The 14,845-nt window shown below is 35.9% G+C and overlaps 1 protein-coding gene across 3 annotated transcripts in view; it reads right to left on the minus strand.

Moving 5' to 3' along the window:
- The window catches only part of LOC131665566 (scavenger receptor class B member 1), a 46,957-nt gene that overhangs the window by 15,033 nt on the left and 17,079 nt on the right, over positions 1–14,845 (minus strand). The gene's annotated exons all lie outside the window — the stretch shown is intronic.

Raw genomic sequence — 14,845 nt, forward strand, 5'->3', positions numbered from 1 at the left:
CGTGATGTTACGCTGACGTTAAACGACATGTAATGTTTTTTACCACCTATCAAACGACAACTTTGTCCGGCTAGATTCTTTTTTTGCTAATCTATAAGTACCTATTAAATGAAATCATACGTATCATTAAAAGGATACATTTTGAATTATTCATGTAACTTGCTCGCGTGAAAAAGATCTACGACTTGTCTTACAATTAATTTGAGAACTGTAATGAATAATATTTTTAACGTATATCACATAAGATTGTTAAATTAAATAATTAAACACGAGAACATCGAAAGCAAACTGAAAAGTTACGCAGATTAATGATTCTATATCTGCAAAGAAAAATCGGTAAGTAATACTTGCTAACTGTAAGATCAACTAACTGTAAGATCAGTGTATAAATTCATTTTCTCTTGGATCTTATCGATCTGAAATAATCAGTTGTAACCGGAGACGTATCAATAGAAAAGGGACCCCAACCACGTGAAATTACAGTAGCATATAGTCGAGAACACAGGTGTGCGCACGCACTAGTAAGAGATAATGGTTCTCGCTGCTGTGTGGATTCTGCAACTGTTATACAGAGTAATGACTCGCGCGGGGCGCATTGCATAAACTTCTCTCTCCTTTCTCGCGCGTTGGCAATATTGGTTAATCGCGCGAACGCGCACTTTGGCTTTTCTCGATCTTCTCTCAAGCGCACGATGAGCTTTGCGGTTCGCATTGTCGCCTGATATTTACCGCGATTCGATAGCGAGTGCTGGTTTCAATTGCGGTTTTTAAGATATTAAAAAGAGAAAAATTAATTATTTCCATTTTTAGTGGTTGATAAATTTATAGAAATGTTTAGGTATCAAAAGAGCATTAAAAAAAATACATTTTTCAATTAACCATAGAAATTCATCAGGATTTTTATTGTTCTTATGCGTCGCGTGACCAAATTATCCTTATATGAACATTCCAATGAATGTTAATATGCCGTGTCTATGACTCATAAGATTTTTTTACTCCTTAAATGGTTGAAAGCTGAACATTTTTGTGTGAACAATTGATAACCCAATACGTGTTTCCATAATCATTCGAACGATTTAATTGCTCTTCGTCTCATATGTAATATATAGTGGGATGTATTGCCGTGGGACAACCAACAAAAAATGATAAATTTCGCAATCACGTTCTTTTACTTTTTCTATATCTATTACTCCACTCGCGCGTTTTTTGTCTTCTCGCGAAATAATAATGATACATAATGTCCGATTATTGCGCAAAGTATTGTCGTGTCGAAAGCGTGCACAGCTCTGGAAATTTCTGAAACGGGCGGATTTTGGTGGTACGTTTTTATGAGCTCACGTTCTATCACACAGTAGTTGCCAATGTGATGTAACGAATATATATATAGTCTAAGTTTCACGCACAGCAGGAAAAATCAGAGTGCAGAAGAACCGAAAAAAAAATGAATGTCTACAAAATATTCATAGAAATTGACGAATCAATAAGGAAAAGTGTGATATTCAAATTTTTATCTTGAAAGTAAAAAAAAGTTACGCGTGAACAAGTTTGTTTATCAAGGTGAATATCATGTCTTTTGCGCGGAAGTGATATGCACGGTTATTGTAGTTATATTAAGTAGCGCGGACCGATATCAACAACTAAATGGTGCACCTGTTTCGTCACGTAGGCATCGTTATCCTTGGATCTTTAATTCAACCGGGTACATTTGTTTCACTCTATTTACTTCTTATGATCAAATTTAAAGCTCTTTATTTCACGAAACCAGTTGTACAATGTGATTTTTATGAAAGTTCGTGCGCAGAATATAAAAAATTATCGTTGTTTAATTACGGCTAAAAGCGAAATCGATCATATCTGATGATCAATGTTATTTTGTACGTAAAAAAGTCTTGATTTACGGTAAAAATAAAAGCTATTTATAATATGTTCTCAAATAATACTGCTAATGAAGAATACACAACAGGTATTTCAGTACAAGCTCTTCCGCAAAGAAAAAAAAACCAATGTTACACGCGTTTAATTGTCCAGGAAATATAAATTTTTAACCTGTTAAAATCCCGCTAAGATTAACGTGAAAAAAAAAAGACACAAAAATTACCTAAACCGCTTAGATTAGTGTGCGGCACGTGAGATCCTGTTTGGCAAATTTTTTCGCAAGTTTGCGCGCGATTCGTCCACAATTCGCAGACATGAGGTGTACAATACGCGGTTCCTTTGTGTACGCGAACGTTCACGGAATTCAAATTGTCAATTACGGAGCGACGTAAAAAATAATCGTCGATAAAAGTAAATGATCGATTTCATCAGTCGGACAATCATTGCATGAATAAGTAGAGCACCTGCTATTTCGCGTTCTCCCGAAAGCCTATTTTACTACACTTTAATTACGATAATCGGGAAAAAAAGTCAGGACCCACCTATCGAATTACACTAAATTAACGCATACACGCATATCAGGTATTCGCGATTGGCTGCTGCTGACCGTGTGGCAATGGCTCTCTCGGATAAATATCGTTTTCTCTCTCTCTCTCTATCTCTTCGCTCGGCAGTAACGTTTCGCAAAAGCCCCAAGGTAAGGTCCGAAATTCCTCGCGCGTTGATCATTGAGAATGCCCGCAGCAGCAGTAGCCGCAGCAGCGGCCACTATGGAAAAATTACCTTTCCAAGTGCGGTTGATCAACAGCCCGCGCGTTCTCTCATCGCCCGCTCGAGCTGCGAGCTGCTAATTATTTTGTTTCCCGCGAATTAGTTTTTCGTTTTCGGCCGCGTCAATTGTCACTTACAAATGTGCTGATTTTTTTTGTTAATGCTGAGATCTGGGTCAATTTTGTCATTGAGATTGCAATTACGTAATTTGGCTTGCCGCCAAGAAAAACAGCCGCTTTGGAATTTTCACGAAAAACAATTCATTTAACAAATTAACGAACAATGTTTCTGCGGTGTATTATCAGTCAATTCATTATGGTTTATGTATGACAAAAGATATTAAATTAGCCGCTTCTTACGTAAATTAAAACTTTACAGTGTTCTTAAAAGTTTATAAATAACTGAATCATCGATCAGTTAATCAAATCATGATCAAAGCAATGTATCACGTTTAAAGCAATAACGTTTCAAAACAAATGGCACAATACACATAAATCGATCTAATCGTGTATTTAATGTTCATGCAGGCTTTCAGGCGAGACTTTCCTCATCAATAACAGATGGGTTAAAATGATTTACACTAAGTCATTAACCTATCTGATTCAGGTATAAATACCAATGTTTACAATTACAAATCCATTAGGTATATCCAATGACAACAGGTTCACCGACAATGCCGTCTATAGTTCAGCGGAAACTCTTGACAATGTGTCATTATCGGATAGACTAGTGCAAGGTACACCGTTTTTCTTATAAAACGCGATTTTATGTAACATGATCTATGGAACTTTCGTCTAAGACTCTTTATACTTTTGCACCACTCGCCGCACGAAGCTGACCACAAGTATATCGTATGTATAGATAACGATTGCATCTAAACTGTTTTAGCGCCTGACACGCGATTCTTTGTTTTTGCAGATCGTCTCTTGTTCGATTGATCGCTTTATCGGGTGCAGACTGCTATTCAAATATTCGTTAATTTGAACAGACAATTTGTATCGTTTTCATTAGAAATTTAGTAATTTCAGAAAGATTAGAAAGTAAGTCAAATACTGCTAATGAAATTTCTCAATCTTAATTTTTATATATCATCAATTAGAATACTAGTAGCAGTAACGTGAGAATTAAGCATATTTAAATTATTTGATCAATAAAACTTTACAATGTCAATTTACACGTACATCATCATAAATTGACTTTCGCGCGAACATTCACACCGAAATTGATATCACTATGCACAAGAAACTCATTTCACCCATAAAACACGCAGAACATCAGTCGTTCCATTTCATTCTACTCGGCAGTTTCCTTTACTCTCTTGCTCGAAATTTCGCGTCCAATGACCTGATTCGAAATGAGGTTGTAAAAATTTGGCTGTACAGGCGCACAAATCGAATGTTCATATTGATAACCCGAACCCCGGCATAATTAGCGTAAACAAATCTCGGGCGTCATAATACTGATGTAATCGCACTGGATGATACTTCTGTAAATAGATCATGCATCTTTTTCTCATCGAGCTTTCAAAATACACTATATTTTTACTCAAGTATATTCATTATCGCAATTATCTCGAATTACGCATCAATTAATTCCATAATTTAGACTACGAGCTTGCATATGAAAAAGTTAATCTCGTTTGTTTGCTTCAAAAAATTTTTTTTGTCAATAATCCTGACATAAATTATGATGAATAAGGTCACGGGGATCATGAGATTGAAACTACTGAAGATTAAAGAAAAAAAATATTAAAAGTTTTGATAATTTTGATAAATTTCAACTGGATTCAGAAAGTTGCAAGAGAAGTATCGCCTGGGAAGTATGATTGTTTCAAAATTGCATCTGCGGTGCAGAGAATCGGGAGGAAATTAAGCAGCGCGCGAAGATAATGATGTAGTGGACTCGATTGCTAGGGAAAATGTTAATCGGAACGTATTATAATTCTGTCGGTTAACCGTGCATTCTAACAGTATACACATATATGCAGCTTTCTATTTATTAGAAAAAAGCACGAAAGTTACATAAGGATGGCAGTAGGGCGAATCGCTGTATTTATTTTTTCATCAAGCTTTTTTGGAAGTTTCGAGTTGCGTCAGAGAAGTTACATCAAATGATATGTCAACGAGACGTCAGTGAAGTGGCTGACTTTCAAAAGGTTCATACGTTTTCGAAGGTACTTTTTTTGCGACATTGTACGGAATAAAGATGACATTTAAAAAATATTTTTCACAAAGTAACAACTAAAGACTCGTTTCTTTTAGTAATTATTGGAATAATATCTTAACAGCTGTTGATAAACCACGATTTATCGAAAAATGTCACATGTTATCATGTGAAATAAAATGAATATTGTCGGTTGACAGATATTCGAAATTACAGAAAAAAATAATGGTTATTTTTTCATATATATTGCATAAAATGATCTGTGAGTCTAAGTTAAAGTTTATGAAGTTACACTAAATAGTTTCTTATTCTTTGCAATTATTTTTCCAACAGCTACGAGCTACTTAGTAATTATACGAAACAGGCATTCATTACAAATTATGATTAATGTATATAGTCGACTAATTGAATTAAAATCTCTTAAACACCTTCCTCATTGTACTCAGCATAATTATATTGACGGAAGCATATAATAATAATTATCTTGAAGGAAGAGAAACCCCTTTGAAAAATAGTGAAATACTACTAATTTTTAGTCAAATGAAAAATTTGCAAAATTGTTATCTCAAACATAATCATCGATTCAATTATCAAAGTCGAATGATTGAATAGCGACACATTAAATTACAAAAGCAGCAATTATTATACAATTCTAAGTCAAGAAAGATTTTCAAGCTGACCCATTCAATTCGCATAATCTCCAGTCGGACGTTTTCCAATTTCTTTTCCAAAAGGAAGGAAGGAAAAAACTGGTTTATCTTATACATATGGGCGAAATAATTGTCTTTTTAATTGTTCTGCTCGGTTCACTGTGAGAACGTGACGAAGATGGCTTCTGGTCGATTAGGATTAGTAAGACGCAGATTGTATGGGCTGTTTTTCACGACCTTTATGGAGGACATCTTGGGGCCGTGTATCTGCGCAGCGAGAATCATTCATCTTGATAGATATGCAGACAAACACAAAAACATGCAGAGCTGACCTACAGTGCAAGAGGAAAGAAAAGGAAAACTGCATAGAAAGCGTAGTGCTAATTAGTCTCTCTGTCTTCTGTATCCTCTGCGTAGCAGTGCAGAGCGTCAGGTTCTTCATTCACGAGAGGTGCTTTTATAGAACAGGATGTCGCATTGCCGCTCGCGGTTCTCCGTCCATTTTACTTTCTCTCTCGTGCAACGTCATCGTCGACACATACGCACTGCAACAGCCCCGACATCTCATAGCTCGAGCGACGCTTATGTATACCCTACTGACTGACATTATATGACTTGAAGATAATCAATAATATGCTAAGTGTTTTTCAAGAGACGTATCTTTTCATCGTGAGCTACATAAGCGTTTTCATGCGATATTAGCTTCTATTGGGTTTGTTGAAAAATTTATATGATGAATTGTTGAAACGTAAACCATTCGGTGATCGATTCAAGAAAATTTAATCACGAATGTCATTGTCTCTTACAAGAGAAATATTACGTTCACAGGTTAGATACCGTCCGAAATGTTATGTTTATATCTAGTATATGGCTATGTAAGGCGCGTTCAATCATCTCTGTAATCTACTTCGATATAATGATTGGACGCAAATCGTGAGTGCGACTTTATCTCGATATATACTCGTACTAACAACAGGTAAGTTACATGTCGTCTAGTATACTTGAATTTTACATATTGTTCTGGTACTATCTGGCAAAAGATGATATCAACATTTGAATTCTAATAACAACAGTAATAAAAAAAGAGTAGCATGACGTGTATAAATATTCGCAAGCAACCCAAGCAAGAAACTTCGACGACTAACTGACATTCAATTGACACTGAGCGATTGGTATAATGAAGTTGTTGATCGTAACACGCACTCGGAAGTCAGACACAACTCGATGTTTTGTCGATAGTCTAGCGCATCGAATTATAACCCGTAAAAAGTGAAAACTTCGTTTTTTCTCTCTCCCTCTCTCTCCTCTCTCTCTCTCTCTCTCTCTCTCTCTCTCTCTCTCTCTCTTCCTGCAGCATTAATAATTTTAATGCTCGTCGTTTATGATTTATGGTCAATTTTTACATACCCAGACCTTGAAAATAGTTATTCAAGTAATGCAATCTTCTTTTTTTTATATATAAATCGTAAGAATATTAGATTTTTTTTTTTTTTTTAATTTATCGATAACAATATTGACATAATTGTAATCGACATCATTCCGTGAGCAAGAGCACCGATCGATAAATATAATTTCGAATATTCTGACTTATCAGAAAATGTCTAATACATTGGACATCCATTAATCGTATGATTCTGTAGCGCAATCAATAAATCTGCCATAACGGAGTGGCAAATTATCGTAATAATTTGATAAATTTTCATCGTTGCTGCTTCTGTATTTCATTTAGCTTGACGCCGCTGCGCGGGTCTACAATTACAATCTCATTAACGCGCTTATGCGATAATCTTCGATTAGCTGCACGATTAATCCTTCGTCCCCGATTGTCAGAAAGCTTTAAGCAAATACTCCGTGCAGTAATAACTCTATTGCTCGACGACTTTTCTCTGTGCTACTTGTCATATCTCCGTGCGCGCATTACTTTCTTGATAATGATCATAATGATGATGCTTACGCAGAAAGTGCATACAGGGCAAAGATCTCTATGAATTTCGTGAAAGTGATCTGACTCTGAACATCTGCGATATACGTGACATACACATTTTACGACTACGATGGAAGATCATAAGTAGTAGAGAAGATTTATCGATGACAGGTTTGACCTACTGACATGAGTAAATATTGTAGAATTAGTCTGGGTTACTAGCCTAAAAATGTTATCGGTCATCAACGGCACGTGCGTGTGGTGGCCCTTCTTTGAACTCACCCTCTTTCTCACCGTTATAATTGAAAGTATCATAAATATTCATCTGCAAATATCGCGTTTATGAATTGATTCTGTTGACCAGCTTTTTTTCCTTTCCTTATCTACGAATTTAATTTTGTTTTGATTTTTTTTTAATGTACTAATCCCGCTGTCAGAATCTTTTTCGTGGCTCAGTCTGAATGTAAGGATTGTAGCACCTTTTACGGGTGATAAAACAAGAATCTTACAATCATAATTTGTCAGCAGATAAAAACTTGTATTCGGTTATTATGTTTGATCTGACTTTTTATTCCGTAATTGTTATTGTTAGATAATACACCTATATAATTTATGTTTACAATATTCATCAATATCTCGTGGTACTATGATGTATCATTGTTGTTAAATAATTCAAATACATTTTTATATTATTTTAGTGATTCTTATTATTTCTATGCATCATGAATTTTTTTATGACTTCGCAGTCTTTTTAAATACGTATAACTACTGAATTTATTTGGCATGAAGTTATCTATAACCCTATGAATTAATCACTAAACCATCAACTTCTCTGAAGCTCTAACATTTTTTATCTAACGGCTTTTAAAGTGGAAATAACAATACAGTCAAGTTATATATTTCAGTGTATACATATCAACCATTTTTGAAAGCCTGTTTCTCCTATTAAAAAGAAAAACTAAAACATAATATGCTCGACGACTATAATAAAAAATCTTTCCATATTAGCAATCCAGCACGACGATACACCATCGAAGAAGAAGTTAAAAGTAAAAACTAATTGCCATTGTCGTATCCATCACGAAAAACAGCCACATAATAGAATTTCATTTCGTACTGAAATTATCATCGAGACGAGTATTCGCAACCGCAAAGTCGTAAAAGCGTTGAAAATGACGAATTACTATCATCATCGTCATTGGTGTGTCGCGATATCTCGCGGCAAAACGAAAGAGAAATACACTCTCGCGAGTGTGAAGGAAGTTGCCGTTATAGGTCGGCATATTACTGAGTTAGACACACGATCCTCACGTTCTCGGCTGCTGTCCTCGATATATGGCTTGTATTGACTTTGACTGCTTTTAAACTACTTTCTTTAGTAAATCGCTCTATATTTTGACTACGCTGCCGAAGCTACTGACGATGACGTTTATACCATTTAGGTAACGAGAAAAAAACGATTGAGAACGAAACGAATCAACAATAGATTTTTGTTTAAGAAGTGAAGATGAGACAAGAAATTTAACTCACTTTCCGATTAACCGTACCTTTCGATACAATCTGTTATACTTTTGTGGAATGGAAAGCGGCTAGAATGGTTTTTGCGTAGATAAAGTTTTGTTTTTTGTTATGTTTTTGTATATTTACGATTGTAAGAACCACTATGACAATCAGTTCTGAATTCCAATTTTGGATCTTATCTACTTGAGCTAGTTCAAATTTTTCGTTTGAAAAATTGAATTATCTTTCGGATTTCGCTACCAAATTCCGCCAAAGGTTTTCATTCGAGAAAAATCATTATTACAATGTCGCTACCTTACAGCTTTGTTTATTTATTTGTATCAATTAAGAAATGAATATTTTACTATTGATACGCAAAACAAGGTTATCGACAATAAATAAAAAAATCAACGAGGACAAGTTCTGAAAAATGAGAAAGGGATTCTTTCATCAGCAAGCATCGTAAAGTAAATATAAAAAAGATCTCTTAAGCACACAATGAGTAGGTTTACAAACAAATAAAACACCTTGAGCCAACAATTCACTCAGCACGCGGACGTGAAAAAGAAAACGAAAAAATTGGTAAAGCAGAAGAAAAGAGAAACGTACTGTGTGTGCGAGCGCGGGAAGATGCTGCAGAGAGTGCAATTATCGAAAGTAGTCGATAGGCGCGCGAATGTGTGTCGCGCGCCCGTGCCGGCTTTTCTAATCTTTCGGTTTTCGCTGCAGATACATTCTAAACGGAAAACGTGTGCGCCCCCTCCGCCATGCGCACGAGCCTATCGGTATAAATCGTCATTCACGCGTGTTACGTCGCCCGTGCGCCCGTATGATCGAGCTTTCCGGAAGTTACGCGAGCAACGCACTTTTACCAAGATTTGTTTCGAGGCTGAGAGATGCGAGAGAGAGAAAGAGAGGATCTGTTATATTAAATGAGCACACGGTGTATATGAAAGTGGGTTGAGAACGATTTAAACTCAATTTTGGCGCACGAATCCCTCCTCGTGCTTACCTTAACCGTTAACGTCGACAGGTTGGCGCTTTTGATGTTTTTCTTTTACTTACATTTAGACACAATTATATCATACGCGTATTTAGTTGAGTAATTGATGGCGTGCTCCGACTATAGATCAGTCCGTAAATAAAGAAAAATATCCATTCTCCGAAAATAACGAAAAAAATATTATCCAAGACATCGTTAATTGCATAATAAAGCTTGACATTATACAATCCACTGATGCACACACGCGCTGCATTACCCAAATAACTCTTCAATCGGAGACTCTTGACCTCTCTCTCTCTCTCTCTCCCTATTCGGTTGCGCAATAGAACATCGCCTTCAAATTACACTCCTACAACTCTCGCCATAGAGCTAAGTTTCTGGTATATTCCTCGTGTGCGGCTGCGTGTACGCAAACATTTTTGAGATCACTTTCACTCTTTCGCTCTCCTCTATGCGGCGAACCGGTCGCACTCAGCCGCGCGGCCGCCGAGAAAGAGAAGAGAACGTGCGCGCGCCATGTAAATTAACGAGGTCCAGGGAGCCAAGAGGAAAAGATGCGTTACGCGCGTGCGTGCTTTTGTCGTGATTGGTCATCGTTCGTTAATTAGGTCAAGCGTCTATTATATTTTCTTTTACTTCAATGGGAAATTTTTAGGGAAGCGTAAGAAGCTGACTAGTAAGGATGAGATGTAGTTGTTCATCGTTTCGAACTGCATTTTCATTTTTTTATTTTAATGAGAGATTTCGTTTGAGTTGACGGATAGTTATCACGTAACTGAAAACTTCCAAAGAATTTTAATTAGAACTGACGATAGACGTGTTTTTATTTTTTTTTTTTTGCATGCGGCTGATTTAAGTCTTGAGAGCCCAATCCGTGATGAGTGTGACCCAAATAACAGCGTCTTTTTCAAAAAGATTCTTGCACAAATCAATATAAATCGATCTATTGGCACACACATACGAGCGTAAAATCTCACGTCGCAGGACCATCAACACGAACAATGGTAATTAATTTCTCTCGATGTATCGTAAAAATAAAACTGTAGAGCCGATTAGTCATTTTTTTCAGTGAAAATGGTTGTTACGCAGCGTAGCAGTAGGAGCTGCACTCGCGGTGAGTGACTTGCATCGTTAAAAGTTCTCCATCTTACCATCGTGTTATTTCTTTGAGTTATCGTTCGTTCTCACCCATACACAGACACACACGACGCGTGCATTATATCATTCTTTTCATCGCGCACGTCTGATCGTTACTTCGTTGTTTCACTTTCAGAGCAAATTACTTAAGCATTGTAAATCAGCAGAATTATGAAGAAAGAAGAACCTTTACGTCTCAATCTCGTTCTTGCTCTTGCGAGCTTTTGAATATATTGCTTCTCGCATTTTTCGCATTAATAAATATCCCTGTGTGACTTCTTTCTTTTGCACAAAAATGATTTCCAAATAATATTTACAGAGGGTATATGGCTGTCGGTGACATTTACGAATTTAAACTTAAATCTTACACATCAATACTGACCAGAGTCAGTACCGTGAAGCAGCGGATCTGTGAATATCACGGCTGTCATTACGTGCAGACAGTCGTCGAGTCATTCACTTCTCTTCTCTTACGAAAGGAGGTCCCTCTCTCGGCATCGGCACTTGACCGTCAAGGTTATTATCCGTACTATCAAAAACCTGAACGACTTTTAATTACACGCGAAGGACGAGATCTGCTGTACAGCCTTGCGACATTTTTTTCAAAATGATGAATGTCGTAATTAGGCTTTCATAATTTTCATTTACGATCTATATTCGCCAGATGGAACTGTAACAACCTGTTATGGTTGTATAGATACAGTAAACAATTTTTAATTTGTTTTGTAACTTTATGTACTTTTACTTACATATAAATGTAAAATGTAGACGAGTAGCTTATCTAAGAACGTGTAAAAAGTATTTATACGGTGAATTTACTTGATTTATGATAATCTTCATGACGAAGAAAATTAATCACATACGCATGTTCGTTTTTGTTACAATGCTAATTGTGGCATTAAAAAAATTTGCTTTTTCCTAGAAGAAAGTTAAAGTGAGCAGAAGAAGAAAATAAATAGGGTTTTTTTCAAAATCGAAGGTTGTGTCGTTGTCTCTTAATGAAGCGAAGGTAATTTTCTTTTCTACGTTGTATTTTGCAAGATCATAGTTATAAAACTTAACTCGAGGAATAACGTCTGATTGTGCGTGTTGCAACGGTGCTTTTGAAACTTTTCTTTCGATAATTTTACGACGAAACATATGAAATTTCTTTAGCGATAACCAATTGTAAAATAATAAAAAAAATCGATGAGGAATCTGTTTTGAAAAATTATTATTTGAGTAATTTATTGATAGATCTTTAATTTCTAGAAGGGTAAATAATGTTATGTATAAATCACGAGATGATTCACTCGCGTGATCATTCGACTCTGTAATTTCGAGTAAATCGTGAGTTACACATCAATATTTTCGAGTATTTCAAGATCGTCAAAAGGCTACTCAACCTCGCCATTAAAAATGGAACTATCATTCACCAAACTTTTATGTCTCATATTTTCAACCAACATCTGAAATTTTCCTACTTCCACCGAGTCTACATGCTGAAAATATAGTTTGCTACTTTTAGTGCGTTAATCTCGTAGTTTAACGATCATTTATAAAAACGTCAAAGAAAACCTCGAAAAAATAGATTGTTTACGCAGAAAACGTACTTGACAGATGATGTTCATTCGAATCAAAACAAGGATGTTTTATATCTATATGATACATCAATCACACTACGAAATAGATTCTTTTTTTATTGTAATTTTCGTACTTCACATTTCAGGGCAACATGCAGATTTCAAGTTTACACCCGAGGATTTTGCACTAAAAATATAGCCAAACAACCGCGAAGAAAAGTGATCCCCTTGAACAGCAAGGTAGTCATAGATACGTAAGTTCAGGATGCTCGCGAAATTAAAATCATCATATATGTGAGTTTTCACGATACTCGAGGCACCGGAAACTGCATCAGCCGGAAAGACGATGTCGCTCGTTAGTGGTAATGGTAACGAAATCGTGTGGTTTTCGCTCGCGCTTGGTCTGGATTTTCTAACTTCTAGCGAGAGTAACCTTTAACTTTCGTATTTAATGGTTTTCCACTTGCAGAGAACTGTATCGATCGATGATAAGATGCACGGGAATTCTCGTGCTTGTCGCGATCAATTTTTTTAACGTGCCGAACGCAAAAAAAAATTAAAACGTGTGCCTACGTTAGGTAACGGCGAGAGGTGTGCCACGTGAGATACTAAATGTAAAATTATCAACCTAGAGCGGTACATTTCAACTTCCTCAAGCGGTGGTTAAATATATTGCTATTGGTGTGTTATTACACTTCTTGAAGCTCCGTTTTTCAAGTAACTTTTGAAATATCATCCAATTCGCACGTTTATCGTTTATCGCTTTTGCAACATTGTTGCATCTATTTTGTTAATGACTGAGTAAACTAGATTAAATTTCAGATATGTCAAGTTTGCCGTTCGTTTTTGTTTCGGAATCACTCTGCCATTATCGAAATGTATACTTTTCTCATCAATAAATTAAAACATTTTCATTTATCCGCGTTACTGTCAATTGCAATCAACAATTTTTTTATGCTCTATAAAGAAACTCGATATAGAACTATAGGAAAAAATTCGAAAAAATATCTGTATCCTCAAAGAAAGATTCAGATGATGAAATAATTCTACTTCGTAACAAATATATCAATCGATTAAAAGAGATCTGTCACATTGAAAAAGTCATTGACACGATAACTACTATCTTTTCTGTTAGTCCTGCATTAATCAAAATCTTTAAAAGATTAAGTTTCCGGCGTATTCTATTACTAAGTACAATTATTTTTATATTTCTATATCACAACCATATTACTAATTTTCCAATGATTTATGATTCAAAACTTTTTCATATCTCTTTAGAGGCAATGTAAAAACAAAGTAGTGTGGTCGATTTTACGCCCGACAGGCCGGGGAATCCCCGGATTCACGCACGCACGTTTAGCATTTTTTTTTGTTTGGACGATCAATAAAGAAAAACAAATTTATCAAATGACCTGACACTCATTTACTGTGGATTTTTCCTATAGAGAGAAAGAGAGAGAGAGAGAGAGAGAGAGAGAGAGAGAGAGAGAGAGAGAAAGAGAAAAAGACGGAACCTGTTTAATTGTCCCGGAACATTCACTGCAGGACAACGTCATAAACAAGGCTACTTATTAATATTATTTTTCTTTTTTTAGTCTTCAGGACATTGAATATTTTCGGGGGATTTACATATCTCTCTTCCTGCGAATTTTCAATTAATATAAATGAAAATTTTCTATACATCTGATCATTTATCAACCAACAGAATCCGATATTTTCTTGTGCGATCAATCAGTCAAATCACCGACGAAATAAATTATTAAAAAATGAAAACAGATAAACCCTTAACGTGCATTCAAAGACTTTTAATATCAAGACGTCATATGTGATCATTACGTCGACATCCATCATGGAATTATCCAGCGATTTTCAGCTCTAAACTCTTGTTTTTTCCCATTCGATAAAAAATTGTTCGTGCGACTCATCCGAATTACGCACGTGCTTGGTCAGAATTTACGAAGTCATCCGTTCATCTTTGTTTTGCAGAGCACATTACGGAGTGCATTGCACACAAGCACACGACAGGATATAATCGGCATATTTTCAACAGCAACGGCATTTCAACGTTATTAACTTAATGTTTTGTGCGTCACGCTGAAAATATCCGAGAACTTAAACTTAAACTGTAAACTTAAACTCGTCTACAAACACGCAGGTAAGTGTGAAGAAAAGATGGAAAATTCAATGGAATTTACGTCACGGATGTCTGGACGCAATTCGCGTGCTTGGATAGCGATCGAAGCTCGCGCAGAGACTTTTC

The sequence above is a fragment of the Phymastichus coffea genome, unplaced genomic scaffold (assembly GCF_024137745.1).
Source record: "Phymastichus coffea isolate CEN01 unplaced genomic scaffold, Cenicafe_Pcof_1.1 PCOF00052, whole genome shotgun sequence".
Classification (NCBI taxonomy): Eukaryota; Metazoa; Arthropoda; class Insecta; order Hymenoptera; family Eulophidae; genus Phymastichus; species Phymastichus coffea.